Source organism: Pelobates fuscus, chromosome 2, assembly GCF_036172605.1.
Source record: "Pelobates fuscus isolate aPelFus1 chromosome 2, aPelFus1.pri, whole genome shotgun sequence".
Lineage (NCBI taxonomy): Eukaryota > Metazoa > Chordata > Amphibia > Anura > Pelobatidae > Pelobates > Pelobates fuscus.
Window position 1 is genome coordinate 65305144 of NC_086318.1, and position 16412 is coordinate 65321555.

Below are 16412 nucleotides of genomic sequence, written 5' to 3' on the forward strand. Positions count from 1 at the left end.
GCTAAATCTCACCTTCCAACATAAGCAACTAGAGTCTATGATCTCTTTCACCATCAGGCCAGGAGAAATGAAACAATGCAAAAGGGGTAGGTTTTCAATGCTAATCACATGTTACTGGACACAGTCTAACTGAATAAAATCTAAATTAAACCCCACTGTCAGACAAGAGCTACTATGGCCCCTCATTTCCTTCACCATTTCTAATTGTTTTACGACTCTAGAAATGCAGACTTGGAGACTTCTCGTTATGATCCAAAAAGGGGAGATTTTCAAATCTTATCACCTGGACAGAAACTAAGGGATTAAAATCAAAACTAGATCTCACTGTGGAACAAGAGCTACTATGGCCCATTATATCCTTCACTGTTTCTGATTGTTTTACGAGTCTAGGAATGCCAACCTGGAGACTTTTCATTACAGGGTGGATTGCTTGAATCTTATAAAATCATAAAAGTCCCCATATATTAGAGCAGATTGTATATTTGAAAAACATAGAAGGTGAAGAAACAGGAGTGTAGTTCTTTGGAAAAGTGTGTCAAGCTATTTAATTGTTGTAAGACGATTGAGGAATTCTTACAAAACATTTTAGTAGAGGGAGATTTTCAAATCTAACCATAAACCAGTGGACACAACCTAGCAGGGGAAAATGTTAACAAAATGCTACCTTAGAATATAAGGAATTAAGTCATATTATTTCCATAAGAGCAATGAAGCCATTGTTTAAGAAGGCAACTTTATATGGTTCAGTGGAGCTAAATCTCACCTTCCGACATAAGCAACTAGGGTCTATGATCTCTTTCACCATCAGGCCAGGAGAAATGAAACAATGCAAAAGGGGTAGGTTTTCAATGCTAATCACATGTTACTGGACACAGTCTAACTGAATAAAATCTAAATTAAACCCCACTGTCAGACAAGAGCTACTATGGCCCCTCATTTCCTTCACCATTTCTAATTGTTTTACGACTCTAGAATTGCAGACTTGGAGACTTCTCGTTATGATCCAAAAAGGGGAGATTTTCAAATCTTATCACCAGGACAGAAACTAAGGGATTAAAATCAAAACTAGATCTCACTGTGGAACAAGAGCTACTATGGCCCATTATATCCTTCACTGTTTCTGATTGTTTTACGAGTCTAGGAATGCCAACCTGGAGACTTTTCATTACAGGGTGGATTGCTTGAATCTTATAAAATCATAAAAGTCACCATATATTAGAGCAGATTGTATATTTGAAAAACATAGAAGGTGAAGAAACAGGAGTGTAGTTCTTTGGAAAAGTGTGTCAAGCTATTTAATTGTTGTAAGACGATTGAGGAATTCTTACAAAACATTTTAGTAGAGGGAGATTTTCAAATCTAACCATAAACCAGTGGACACAACCTAGCAGGGGAAAATGTTAACAAAATGCTACCTTAGAATATAAGGAATTAAGTCATATTATTTCTATAAGAGCAATGAAGCCATTGTTTAAGAAGGCAACTTTATATGGTTCAGTGGAGCTAAATCTCACCTTCCAACATAAGCAACTAGGGTCTTTGATCTCTTTCACCATCAGGCCAGGAGAAATGAAACAATCCAAAAGGGGTAAGTTTTCAATGCTAATCACATGTTACTGGACACAGTCTAACTGAATAAAATCTAAATTAAACCCCACTGTCAGACAAGAGCTACTATGGCCCATCATTTCCTTCACCATTTCTAATTGTTTTACAACTCTAGAAATGCAGACTTGGAGACTTCTCGTTATGATCCAAAAAGGGGAGATTTTCAAATCTTATCACCTGGACAGAAACTAAGGGATTAAAATCAAAACTAGATCTCACTGTGGAACAAGAGCTACTATGGCCCATTATATCCTTCACTGTTTCTGATTGTTTTACGAGTCTAGGAATGCCAACCTGGAGACGTTTCATTACAGGGTGGATTGCTTGAATCTTATAGGGTAAAGTGATATGATTTTTCTCTTGTTTAAGAAGGTAAATTTATATATTATATTAGATAGTTAAACCAAGATAAAGAGCTTTGCAAGCTCTCTCCATCCACCCTTTGCATCCGAAGTCAGAGAATAATCATGTAGGAATCAGCCCGGCTAGCTCAGTCGGTAGAGCATGAGACTCTTAATCTCAGGGTTGTGGGTTCGAGCCCCACGTTGGGCGAGATATGTAATTTTATGTCTCCTTTATTGAAAAAATAAAAAAAGAAGGAAGGTGCTTACGTTTGGCCTAGGGAATCATGAAAGTCACCATATATTAGAGCAGATTGTATATATGAAAAACATAGAAGGTGAAGAAACAGGAGTGTAGTTCTTTGGATAAGTGTGTCAAGCAATTTAATTGTTGTAAGACGATTGAGGAATTCTTACAAAACATTTTAGTAGAGGAAGATTTTCAAATCTAACAATAAACAAGTGGACACAACCTAGCAGGGGAAAATGTTGACAAAATGCTACCTTAGAATATAAGGAATTAAGTCATATTATTTCCATAAGAGCAATGAAGCCATTGTTTAAGAAGGCAACTTTATATGGTTCAATAGAGCTAAATCTCACCTTCCAACATAAGCAACTAGGGTCTATGATCTCTTTCACCATCAGGCCAGGAGAAATGAAACAATGCAAAAGGGGTAGGTTTTCAATGCTAATCACATGTTACTGGACACAGTCTAACTGAATAAAATCTAAATTAAACCCCACTGTCAGACAAGAGCTACTATGGCCCACCATTTCCTTCACCATTCTAATTGTGATCCAAAACGGGGAGATTTTCAAATCTTATCACCTGGACAGAAACTAAGGGATTAAAACCAAAACTAGATCTCACTTTGGAACAAGAGCTACTATGGCCCATTATATCCTTCACTGTTTCTGATTGTTTTACGAGTCTAGGAATGCCAACCTGGAGACGTTTCATTACAGGGTGGATTGCTTGAATCTTATAGGGTAAAGTGATATGATTTTTCTCTTGTTTAAGAAGGTAAATTTATATATTATATTACATAGTTAAACCAAGATAAAGAGCTTTGCAAGCTCTCTCCATCCACCCTTTGCATCCGAAGTCAGAGAATAATCATGTAGGAATCAGCCCGGCTAGCTCAGTCGGTAGAGCATGAGACTCTTAATCTCAGGGTCGTGGGTTCGAGCCCCACGTTGGGCGAGATATGTAATTTTATGTCTCCTTTATTGAAAAAATAAAAAAAGAAGGAAGGTGCTTACGTTTGGCCTAGGGAATCATGAAAGTCACCATCTATTAGAGCAGATTGTATATATGAAAAACATAGAAGGTGAAGAAACATGAGTGTAGTTCTTTGGATAAGTGTGTCAAGCAATTTAATTGTTGTAAGACGATTGAGGAATTCTTACAAAACATTTTAGTAGAGGAAGATTTTCAAATCTAACAATAAACAAGTGGACACAACCTAGCAGGGGAAAATGTTGACAAAATGCTACCTTAGAATATAAGGAATTAAGTCATATTATTTCCATAAGAGCAATGAAGCCATTGTTTAAGAAGGCAACTTTATATGGTTCAATAGAGCTAAATCTCACCTTCCAACATAAGCAACTAGGGTCTATGATCTCTTTCACCATCAGGCCAGGAGAAATGAAACAATGCAAAAGGTGTAGGTTTTCAATGCTAATCACATGTTACTGGACACAGTCTAACTGAATAAAATCTAAATTAAACCCCACTGTCAGACAAGAGCTACTATGGCCCACCATTTCCTTCACCATTCTAATTGTGATCCAAAACGGGGAGATTTTCAAATCTTATCACCTGGACAGAAACTAAGGGATTAAAATCAAAACTAGATCTCACTTTGGAACAAGAGCTACTATGGCCCATTATATCCTTCACTGTTTCTGATTGTTTTACGAGTCTAGGAATGCCAACCTGGAGACGTTTCATTACAGGGTGGATTGCTTGAATCTTATAGGGTAAAGTGATATGATTTTTCTCTTGTTTAAGAAGGTAAATTTATATATTATATTAGATAGTTAAACCAAGATAAAGAGCTTTGCAAGCTCTCTCCATCCACCCTTTGCATCCGAAGTCAGAGAATAATCATTTTGGAATCAGCCCGGCTAGCTCAGTCGGTAGAGCATGAGACTCTTAATCTCAGGGTCGTGGGTTCGAGCCCCACGTTGGGCGAGATATGTAATTTTATGTCTCCTTTATTGAAAAAATAAAAAAAGAAGGAAGGTGCTTACGTTTGGCCTAGGGAATCATGAAAGTCACCATATATTAGAGCAGATTGTATATTTGAAAAACATAGAAGGTGAAGAAACAGGAGTGTAGTTCTTTGGATAAGTGTGTCAAGCAATTTAATTGTTGTAAGACGATTGAGGAATTCTTACAAAACATTTTAGTAGAGGGAGATTTTCAAATCTAACAATAAACAAGTGGACACAACCTAGCAGGGGAAAATGTTAACAAAATGCTACCTTAGAATATAAGGAATTAAGTCATATTATTTCCATAAGAGCAATGAAGCCATTGTTTAAGAAGGCAACTTTATATGGTTCAATAGAGCTAAATCTCACCTTCCAACATAAGCAACTAGGGTCTATGATCTCTTTCACCATCAGGCCAGGAGAAATGAAACAATGCAAAAGGGGTAGGTTTTCAATGCTAATCACATGTTACTGGACACAGTCTAACTGAATAAAATCTAAATTAAACCCCACTGTCAGACAAGAGCTACTATGGCCCATCATTTCCTTCACCATTTCTAATTGTTTTACGACTCTAGAAATGCAGACTTGGAGACTTCTCGTTATGATCCAAAAAGGGGAGATTTTCAAATCTTATCACCTGGACAGAAACTAAGGGATTAAAATCAAAACTAGATCTCACTGTGGAACAAGAGCTACTATGGCCCATTATATCCTTCACTGTTTCTGATTGTTTTACAAGTCTAGGAATGCCAACCTGGAGACGTTTCATTACAGGGTGGATTGCTTGAATCTTATAAAATCATAAAAGTCACCATATATTAGAGCAGATTGCATATTTCAAAAACATAGAAGGTGAAGAAACAGGAGTGTAGTTCTTTGGAAAAGTGTGTCAAGCAATTTAATTGTTGTAAGACGATTGAGGAATTCTTACAAAATATTTTAGTAGAGGAAGATTTTCAAATCTAACAATAAACAAGTGGACACAACCTACCAGGGGAAAATGTTAACAAAATGCTACCTTAGAATATAAGGAATTAAGTCATATTATTTCCATAAGAGCAATGAAGCCATTGTTTAAGAAGGCAACTTTATATGGTTCAATAGAGCTAAATCTCACCTTCCAACATAAGCAACTAGGGTCTATGATCTCTTTCACCATCAGGCCAGGAGAAATGAAACAATGCAAAAGGGGTAGGTTTTCAATGCCAATCACATGTTACTGGACACAGTCTAACTGAATAAAATCTAAATTAAACCCCACTGTCAGACAAGAGCTACTATGGCCCACCATTTCCTTCACCATTCTAATTGTGATCCAAAAAGGGGAGATTTTCAAATCTTATCACCTGGACAGAAACTAAGGGATTAAAATCAAAACTAGATCTCACTGTGGAACAAGAGCTACTATGGCCCATTATATCCTTCACTGTTTCTGATTGTTTTACGAGTCTAGGAATGCCAACCTGGAGACTTTTCATTACAGGGTGGATTGCTTGAATCTTATAAAATCATAAAAGTCACTATATATTAGAGCAGATTGTATATTTGAAAAACATAGAAGGTGAAGAAACAGGAGTGTAGTTCTTTGGAAAAGTGTGTCAAGCAATTTAATTGTTGTAAGACGATTGAGGAACTCTTACAAAACATTTTAGTAGAGGGAGATTTTTAAATCTAACCATAAACCAGTGGACACAACCTAGCAGGGGAAAATGCTAACAAAATGCTACCTTAGAATATAAGGAATTAAGTCATATTATTTCCATAAGAGCAATGAAGCCATTGTTTAAGAAGGCAACTTTATATGGTTCAGTGGAGCTAAATCTCACCTTCCAACATAAGCAACTAGGGTCTATGATCTCTTTCACCATCAGGCCAGGAGAAATGAAACAATCCAAAAGGGGTAGGTTTTCAATGCTAATCACATGTTACTGGACACAGTCTAACTGAATAAAATCTAAATTAAACCCCACTGTCAGACAAGAGCTACTATGGCCCATCATTTCCTTCACCATTTCTAATTGTTTTACGACTCTAGAAATGCAGACTTGGAGACTTCTCGTTATGATCCAAAAAGGGGAGATTTTCAAATCTTATCACCTGGACAGAAACTAAGGGATTAAAATCAAAACTAGATGTCACTATGGAACAAGAGCTACTATGGCCCATTATATCCTTCACTGTTTCTGATTGTTTTACAAGTCTAGGAATGCCAACCTGGAGACTTTTCATTACAGGGTGGATTGCTTGAATCTTATAGCGTAAAGTGATATGATTTTTCTCTTGTTTAAGAAGGTAAATTTATATATTATATTAAATAGTTAAACCAAGATAGAGAGCTTTGCAAGCTCTCTCCATCCACCCTTTGCATCCGAAGTCAGAGAATAATCATGTAGGAATCAGCCCGGCTAGCTCAGTCGGTAGAGCATGAGACTCTTAATCTCAGGGTCGTGGGTTCGAGCCCCACGTTGGGCGCGATATGTAATTTTATGTCTCCTTTATTGAAAAAATAAAAAAAGAAGGAAGGTGCTTACGTTTGGCCTAGGGAATCATAAAAGTCACCATATATTAGAGCAGATTCTATATTTGAAAAACATAGAAGGTGAAGAAACAGGAGTGTAGTTCTTTGGAAAAGTGTGTCAAGCAATTTAATTGTTGTAAGACGATTGAGGAATTCTTACAAAACATTTTAGTAGAGGAAGATTTTCAAATCTAGCAATAAACAAGTGGACACAACCTAGCAGGGGAAAATGTTAACAAAATGCTACCTTAGAATATAAGGAATTAAGTCATATTATTTCCATAAGATCAATGAAGCCATTGTTTAAGAAGGCAACTTTATATGGTTCAGTGGAGCTAAATCTCACCTTCCAACATAAGCAACTAGGGTCTATGATCTCTTTCACCATCAGGCCAGGAGAAATGAAACAATGCAAAAGGGGTAGGTTTTCAATGCTAATCACATGTTACTGGACACAGTCTAACTGAATAAAATCTAAATTAAACCCCACTGTCAGACAAGAGCTACTATGGCCCCTCATTTCCTTCACCATTTCTAATTGTTTTACGACTCTAGAAATGCAGACTTGGAGACTTCTCGTTATGATCCAAAAAGGGGAGATTTTCAAATCTTATCACCTGGACAGAAACTAAGGGATTAAAATCAAAACTAGATCTCACTGTGGAACAAGAGCTACTATGGCCCATTATATCCTTCACTGTTTCTGATTGTTTTACAAGTCTAGGAATGCCAACCTGGAGACGTTTCATTACAGGGTGGATTGCTTGAATCTTATAAAATCATAAAAGTCACCATATATTAGAGCAGATTGCATATTTGAAAAACATAGAAGGTGAAGAAACAGGAGTGTAGTTCTTTGGAAAAGTGTGTCAATCAATTTAAATGTTGTAAGACGATTGAGGAATTCTTACAAAGCATTTTAGTAGAGGGAGATTTTCAAATCTAACCATAAACCAGTGGACACAACCTAGCAGGGGAAAATGTTAACAAAATGCTACCTTAGAATATAAGGAATTAAGTCATATTATTTTCATAAGAGCAATGAAGCCATTGTTTAAGAAGGCAACTTTATATGGTTCAGTGGAGCTAAATCTCACCTTCCAACATAAGCAACTAGGGTCTATGATCTCTTTCACCATCAGGCCAAGAGAAATGAAACAATGCAAAAGGGGTAGGTTTTCAATGCTAATCACATGTTACTGGACACAGTCTAATTGAATAAAATCTAAATTAAACCCCACTGTCAGACAAGAGCTACTATGGCCCCTCATTTCCTTCACCATTTCTAATTGTTTTACGACTCTAGAAATGCAGACTTGGAGACTTCTCGTTATGATCCAAAAAGGGGAGATTTTCAAATCTTATCACCTGGACAGAAACTAAGGGATTAAAATCAAAACTAGATCTCACTGTGGAACAAGAGATACTATGGCCCATTATATCCTTCACTGTTTCTGATTGTTTTACGAGTCTAGGAATGCCAACCTGGAGACTTTTCATTACAGGGTGGATTGCTTGAATCTTATAAAATCATAAAAGTCCCCATATATTAGAGCAGATTGTATATTTGAAAAACATAGAAGGTGAAGAAACAGGAGTGTAGTTCTTTGGAAAAGTGTGTCAAGCAATTTAATTGTTGTAAGACGATTGAGGAATTCTTACAAAACATTTTAGTAGAGGGAGATTTTCAAATCTAACCATAAACCAGTGGACACAACCTAGCAGGGGAAAATGTTAACAAAATGCTACCTTAGAATATAAGGAATTAAGTCATATTATTTCCATAAGAGCAATGAAGCCATTGTTTAAGAAGGCAACTTTATATGGTTCAGTGGAGCTAAATCTCACCTTCCAACATAAGCAACTAGGGTCTATGATCTCTTTCACCATCAGGCCAGGAGAAATGAAACAATGCAAAAGGGGTAGGTTTTCAATGCTAATCACATGTTACTGGACACAGTCTAACTGAATAAAATCTAAATTAAACCCCACTGTCAGACAAGAGCTACTATGGCCCCTCATTTCCTTCACCATTTCTAATTGTTTTACGACTCTAGAAATGCAGACTTGGAGACTTCTCGTTATGATCCAAAAAGGGGAGATTTTCAAATCTTATCACCTGGACAGAAACTAAGGGATTAAAATCAAAACTAGATCTCACTGTGGAACAAGAGCTACTATGGCCCATTATATCCTTCACTGTTTCTGATTGTTTTACAAGTCTAGGAATGCCAACCTGGAGACTTTTCATTACAGGGTGGATTGCTTGAATCTTATAGGGTAAAGTGATATGATTTTTCTCTTGATTAAGAAGGTAAATTTATATATTATATTAAATAGTTAAACCAAGATTGAGAGCTTTGCAAGCTCTCTCCATCCACCCTTTGCATCCGAAGTCAGAGAATAATCATTTTGGAATCAGCCCGGCTAGCTCAGTCGGTAGAGCATGAGACTCTTAATCTCAGGGTCGTGGGTTCGAGCCCCACGTTGGGCGAGATATGTAATTTTATGTCTCCTTTATTGAAAAAATAAAAAAAGAAGGAAGGTGCTTACGTTTGGCCTAGGGAATCATAAAAGTCACCATATATTAGAGCAGATTGTATATTTGAAAAACATAGAAGGTGAAGAAACAGGAGTGTAGTTCTTTGGAAAAGTGTGTCAAGCAATTTAATTGTTGTAAGACGATTGAGGAATTCTTACAAAACATTTTAGTAGAGGAAGATTTTCAAATCTAACAATAAACAAGTGGACACAACCTACCAGGGGAAAATGTTAACAAAATGCTACCTTAGAATATAAGGAATTAAGTCATATTATTTCCATAAGAGCAATGAAGCCATTGTTTAAGTAGGCAACTTTATATGGTTCAATAGAGCTAAATCTCACCTTCCAACATAAGCAACTAGGGTCTATGATCTCTTTCACCATCAGGCCAGGAGAAATGAAACAATGCAAAAGGGGTAGGTTTTCAATGCTAATCACATGTTACTGGACACAGTCTAACTGAATAAAATCTAAATTAAACCCCACTGTCAGACAAGAGCTACTATGGCCCCTCATTTCCTTCACCATTTCTAATTGTTTTACGACTCTAGAAATGCAGACTTGGAGACTTCTCGTTATGATAAAAAAGAAGGAAGGTGCTTACGTTTGGCCTAGGGAATCATAAAAGTCACCATATATTAGAGCAGATTGTATATTTGAAAAACATAGAAGGTGAAGAAACAGGAGTGTAGTTCTTTGGAAAAGTGTGTCAAGCAATTTAATTGTTGTAAGACGATTGAGGAATTCTTACAAAATATTTTAGTAGAGGAAGATTTTCAAATCTAACAATAAACAAGTGGACACAACCTACCAGGGGAAAATGTTAACAAAATGCTACCTTAGAATATAAGGAATTAAGTCATATTATTTCCATAAGAGCAATGAAGCCATTGTTTAAGAAGGCAACTTTATATGGTTCAATAGAGCTAAATCTCACCTTCCAACATAAGCAACTAGGGTCTATGATCTCTTTCACCATCAGGCCAGGAGAAATTAAACAATGCAAAAGGGGTAGGTTTTCAATGCTAATCACATGTTACTGGACACAGTCTAACTGAATAAAATCTAAATTAAACCCCACTGTCAGACAAGAGCTAATATGGCCCACCATTTCCTTCACCATTCTAATTGTGATCCAAAAAGGGGAGATTTTCAAATCTTATCACCTGGACAGAAACTAAGGGATTAAAATCAAAACTAGATCTCACTGTGGAACAAGAGCTACTATGGCCCATTATATCCTTCACTGTTTCTGATTGTTTTACGAGTCTAGGAATGCCAACCTGGAGACTTTTCATTACAGGGTGGATTGCTTGAATCTTATAAAATCATAAAAGTCACCATATATTAGAGCAGATTGTATATTTGAAAAACATAGAAGGTGAAGAAACAGGAGTGTAGTTCTTTGGAAAAGTGTGTCAAGCAATTTAATTGTTGTAAGACGATTGAGGAATTCTTACAAAACATTTTAGTAGAGGGAGATTTTCAAATCTAACCATAAACCAGTGGACACAACCTAGCAGGGGAAAATGCTAACAAAATGCTACCTTAGAATATAAGGAATTAAGTCATATTATTTCCATAAGAGCAATGAAGCCATTGTTTAAGAAGGCAACTTTATATGGTTCAGTGGAGCTAAATCTCACCTTCCAACATAAGCAACTAGGGTCTATGATCTCTTTCACCATCAGGCCAGGAGAAATGAAACAATCCAAAAGGGGTAGGTTTTCAATGCTAATCACATGTTACTGGACACAGTCTAACTGAATAAAATCTAAATTAAACCCCACTGTCAGACAAGAGCTACTATGGCCCAAAATTTCCTTCACCATTTCTAATTGTTTTACGACTCTAGAAATGCAGACTTGGAGACTTCTCGTTATGATCCAAAAAGGGGAGATTTTCAAATCTTATCACCTGGACAGAAACTAAGGGATTAAAATCAAAACTAGATCTCACTGTGGAACAAGAGCTACTATGGCCCATTATATCCTTCACTGTTTCTGATTGTTTTACAAGTCTAGGAATGCCAACCTGGAGACTTTTCATTACAGGGTGGATTGCTTGAATCTTATAGCGTAAAGTGATATGATTTTTCTCTTGTTTAAGAAGGTAAATTTATTTATTATATTAAATAGTTAAACCAAGATAGAGAGCTTTGCAAGCTCTCTCCATCCACCCTTTGCATCCGAAGTCAGAGAATAATCATGTAGGAATCAGCCCGGCTAGCTCAGTCGGTAGAGCATGAGACTCTTAATCTCAGGGTCGTGGGTTCGAGCCCCACGTTGGGCGCGATATGTAATTTTATGTCTCCTTTATTGAAAAAATAAAAAAAGAAGGAAGGTGCTTACGTTTGGCCTAGGGAATCATAAAAGTCACCATATATTAGAGCAGATTCTATATTTGAAAAACATAGAAGGTGAAGAAACAGGAGTGTAGTTCTTTATAAAAGTGTGTCAAGCAATTTAATTGTTGTAAGACGATTGAGGAATTCTTACAAAGCATTTTAGTAGAGGGAGATTTTCAAATCTAACCATAAACCAGTGGACACAACCTAGCAGGGGAAAATGTTAACAAAATGCTACCTTAGAATATAAGGAATTAAGTCATATTATTTTCATAAGAGCAATGAAGCCATTGTTTAAGAAGGCAACTTTATATGGTTCAGTGGAGCTAAATCTCACCTTCCAACATAAGCAACTAGGGTCTATGATCTCTTTCACCATCAGGCCAAGAGAAATGAAACAATGCAAAAGGGGTAGGTTTTCAATGCTAATCACATGTTACTGGACACAGTCTAATTGAATAAAATCTAAATTAAACCCCACTGTCAGACAAGAGCTACTATGGCCCCTCATTTCCTTCACCATTTCTAATTGTTTTACGACTCTAGAAATGCAGACTTGGAGACTTCTCGTTATGATCCAAAAAGGGGAGATTTTCAAATCTTATCACCTGGACAGAAACTAAGGGATTAAAATCAAAACTAGATCTCACTGTGGAACAAGAGATACTATGGCCCATTATATCCTTCACTGTTTCTGATTGTTTTACGAGTCTAGGAATGCCAACCTGGAGACTTTTCATTACAGGGTGGATTGCTTGAATCTTATAAAATCATAAAAGTCACCATATATTAGAGCAGATTGTATATTTGAAAAACATAGAAGGTGAAGAAACAGGAGTGTAGTTCTTTGGAAAAGTGTGTCAAGCAATTTAATTGTTGTAAGACGATTGAGGAATTCTTACAAAACATTTTAGTAGAGGGAGATTTTCAAATCTAACCATAAACCAGTGGACACAACCTAGCAGGGGAAAATGTTAACAAAATGCTACCTTAGAATATAAGGAATTAAGTCATATTATTTCCATAAGAGCAATGAAGCCATTGTTTAAGAAGGCAACTTTATATGGTTCAGTGGAGCTAAATCTCACCTTCCAACATAAGCAACTAGGGTCTATGATCTCTTTCACCATCAGGCCAGGAGAAATGAAACAATGCAAAAGGGGTAGGTTTTCAATGCTAATCACATGTTACTGGACACAGTCTAACTGAATAAAATCTAAATTAAACCCCACTGTCAGACAAGAGCTACTATGGCCCCTCATTTCCTTCACCATTTCTAATTGTTTTACGACTCTAGAAATGCAGACTTGGAGACTTCTCGTTATGATCCAAAAAGGGGAGATTTTCAAATCTTATCACCTGGACAGAAACTAAGGGATTAAAATCAAAACTAGATCTCACTGTGGAACAAGAGCTACTATGGCCCATTATATCCTTCACTGTTTCTGATTGTTTTACAAGTCTAGGAATGCCAACCTGGAGACTTTTCATTACAGGGTGGATTGCTTGAATCTTATAGGGTAAAGTGATATGATTTTTCTCTTGTTTAAGAAGGTAAATTTATATATTATATTAAATAGTTAAACCAAGATTGAGAGCTTTGCAAGCTCTCTCCATCCACCCTTTGCATCCGAAGTCAGAGAACAATCATTTTGGAATCAGCCCGGCTAGCTCAGTCGGTAGAGCATGAGACTCTTAATCTCAGGGTCGTGGGTTCGAGCCCCACGTTGGGCGAGATATGTAATTTTATGTCTCCTTTATTGAAAAAATAAAAAAAGAAGGAAGGTGCTTACGTTTGGCCTAGGGAATCATAAAAGTCACCATATATTAGAGCAGATTGTATATTTGAAAAACATAGAAGGTGAAGAAACAGGAGTGTAGTTCTTTGGAAAAGTGTGTCAAGCAATTTAATTGTTGTAAGACGATTGAGGAATTCTTACAAAACATTTTAGTAGAGGAAGATTTTCAAATCTAACAATAAACAAGTGGACACAACCTACCAGGGGAAAATGTTAACAAAATGCTACCTTAGAATATAAGGAATTAAGTCATATTATTTCCATAAGAGCAATGAAGCCATTGTTTAAGAAGGCAACTTTATATGGTTCAATAGAGCTAAATCTCACCTTCCAACATAAGCAACTAGGGTCTATGATCTCTTTCACCATCAGGCCAGGAGAAATGAAACAATGCAAAAGGGGTAGGTTTTCAATGCTAATCACATGTTACTGGACACAGTCTAACTGAATAAAATCTAAATTAAACCCCACTGTCAGACAAGAGCTACTATGGCCCCTCATTTCCTTCACCATTTCTAATTGTTTTACGACTCTAGAAATGCAGACTTGGAGACTTCTCGTTATGATAAAAAAGAAGGAAGGTGCTTACGTTTGGCCTAGGGAATCATAAAAGTCACCATATATTAGAGCAGATTGTATATTTGAAAAACATAGAAGGTGAAGAAACAGGAGTGTAGTTCTTTGGAAAAGTGTGTCAAGCAATTTAATTGTTGTAAGACGATTGAGGAATTCTTACAAAACATTTTAGTAGAGGAAGATTTTCAAATCTAACAATAAACAAGTGGACACAACCTACCAGGGGAAAATGTTAACAAAATGCTACCTTAGAATATAAGGAATTAAGTCATATTATTTCCATAAGAGCAATGAAGCCATTGTTTAAGAAGGCAACTTTATATGGTTCAATAGAGCTAAATCTCACCTTCCAACATAAGCAACTAGGGTCTATGATCTCTTTCACCATCAGGCCAGGAGAAATGAAACAATGCAAAAGGGGTAGGTTTTCAATGCTAATCACGTTACTGGACACAGTCTAACTGAATAAAATCTAAATTAAACCCCACTGTCAGACAAGAGCTACTATGGCCCACCATTTCCTTCACCATTCTAATTGTGATCCAAAAAGGGGAGATTTTCAAATCTTATCACCTGGACAGAAACTAAGGGATTAAAATCAAAACTAGATCTCACTGTGGAACAAGAGCTACTATGGCCCATTATATCCTTCACTGTTTCTGATTGTTTTACGAGTCTAGGAATGCCAACCTGGAGACTTTTCATTACAGGGTGGATTGCTTGAATCTTATAAAATCATAAAAGTCACCATATATTAGAGCAGATTGTATATTTGAAAAACATAGAAGGTGAAGAAACAGGAGTGTAGTTCTTTGGAAAAGTGTGTCAAGCAATTTAATTGTTGTAAGACGATTGAGGAATTCTTACAAAACATTTTAGTAGAGGGAGATTTTCAAATCTAACCATAAACCAGTGGACACAACCTAGCAGGGGAAAATGCTAACAAAATGCTACCTTAGAATATAAGGAATTAAGTCATATTATTTCCATAAGAGCAATGAAGCCATTGTTTAAGAAGGCACTTTATATGGTTCAGTGGAGCTAAATCTCACCTTCCAACATAAGCAACTAGGGTCTATGATCTCTTTCACCATCAGGCCAGGAGAAATGAAACAATCCAAAAGGGGTAGGTTTTCAATGCTAATCACATGTTACTGGACACAGTCTAACTGAATAAAATCTAAATTAAACCCCACTGTCAGACAAGAGCTACTATGGCCCATCATTTCCTTCACCATTTCTAATTGTTTTACGACTCTAGAAATGCAGACTTGGAGACTTCTCGTTATGATCCAAAAAGGGGAGATTTTCAAATCTTATCACCTGGACAGAAACTAAGGGATTAAAATCAAAACTAGATCTCACTGTGGAACAAGAGCTACTATGGCCCATTATATCCTTCACTGTTTCTGATTGTTTTACAAGTCTAGGAATGCCAACCTGGAGACTTTTCATTACAGGGTGGATTGCTTGAATCTTATAGCGTAAAGTGATATGATTTTTCTCTTGTTTAAGAAGGTAAATTTATATATTATATTAAATAGTTAAACCAAGATAGAGAGCTTTGCAAGCTCTCTCCATCCACCCTTTGCATCCGAAGTCAGAGAATAATCATGTAGGAATCAGCCCGGCTAGCTCAGTCGGTAGAGCATGAGACTCTTAATCTCAGGGTCGTGGGTTCGAGCCCCACGTTGGGCGAGATATGTAATTTTATGTCTCCTTTATTGAAAAAATAAAAAAAGAAGGAAGGTGCTTACGTTTGGCCTAGGGAATCATAAAAGTCACCATATATTAGAGCAGATTGTATATTTGAAAAACATAGAAGGTGAAGAAACAGGAGTGTAGTTCTTTGGATAAGTGTGTCAAGCAATTTAATTGTTGTAAGACGATTGAGGAATTCTTACAAAACATTTTAGTAGAGGAAGATTTTCAAATCTAACAATAAACAAGTGGACACAACCTACCAGTGGAAAATGTTAACAAAATGCTACCTTAGAATATAAGGAATTAAGTCATATTATTTCCATAAGAGCAATGAAGCCATTGTTTAAGAAGGCAACTTTATATGGTTCAATAGAGCTAAATCTCACCTTCCAACATAAGCAACTAGGGTCTATGATCTCTTTCACCATCAGGCCAGGAGAAATGAAACAATGCAAAAGGGGTAGGTTTTCAATGCTAATCACATGTTACTGGACACAGTCTAACTGAATAAAATCTAAATTAAACCCCACTGTCAGACAAGAGCTACTATGGCCCACCATTTCCTTCACCATTCTAATTGTGATCCAAAAAGGGGAGATTTTCAAATCTTATCACCTGGACAGAAACTAAGGGATTAAAATCAAAACTAGATCTCACTGTGGAACAAGAGCTACTATGGCCCATTATATCCTTCACTGTTTCTGATTGTTTTACGAGTCTAGGAATGCCAACCTGGAGACTTTTCA

The 16412-nt window shown here is 36.5% G+C and overlaps 8 non-coding genes across 8 annotated transcripts; all 8 read left to right on the forward strand.

Moving 5' to 3' along the window:
• The first annotated feature begins 2087 nt into the window (after positions 1-2087).
• Positions 2088-2160, forward strand: TRNAK-CUU (transfer RNA lysine (anticodon CUU)). Its single transcript has one exon. It is a non-coding gene; the product is annotated as a tRNA-Lys (tRNA).
• Positions 2161-3083: 923 nt separating this feature from the next.
• On the forward strand, positions 3084-3156 carry TRNAK-CUU (transfer RNA lysine (anticodon CUU)). Its single transcript has one exon. It is a non-coding gene; the product is annotated as a tRNA-Lys (tRNA).
• A 923-nt stretch (positions 3157-4079) lies between these two features.
• Positions 4080-4152, forward strand: TRNAK-CUU (transfer RNA lysine (anticodon CUU)). The gene has a single exon. It is a non-coding gene; the product is annotated as a tRNA-Lys (tRNA).
• Positions 4153-6577: 2425 nt separating this feature from the next.
• Positions 6578-6650, forward strand: TRNAK-CUU (transfer RNA lysine (anticodon CUU)). The gene has a single exon. It is a non-coding gene; the product is annotated as a tRNA-Lys (tRNA).
• Positions 6651-9117: 2467 nt separating this feature from the next.
• TRNAK-CUU (transfer RNA lysine (anticodon CUU)) lies at positions 9118-9190 on the forward strand. Its single transcript has one exon. It is a non-coding gene; the product is annotated as a tRNA-Lys (tRNA).
• A 2269-nt stretch (positions 9191-11459) lies between these two features.
• TRNAK-CUU (transfer RNA lysine (anticodon CUU)) lies at positions 11460-11532 on the forward strand. Its single transcript has one exon. It is a non-coding gene; the product is annotated as a tRNA-Lys (tRNA).
• Positions 11533-13248: 1716 nt separating this feature from the next.
• On the forward strand, positions 13249-13321 carry TRNAK-CUU (transfer RNA lysine (anticodon CUU)). The gene has a single exon. It is a non-coding gene; the product is annotated as a tRNA-Lys (tRNA).
• A 2266-nt stretch (positions 13322-15587) lies between these two features.
• Positions 15588-15660, forward strand: TRNAK-CUU (transfer RNA lysine (anticodon CUU)). The gene has a single exon. It is a non-coding gene; the product is annotated as a tRNA-Lys (tRNA).
• Positions 15661-16412: the final 752 nt, after the last annotated feature.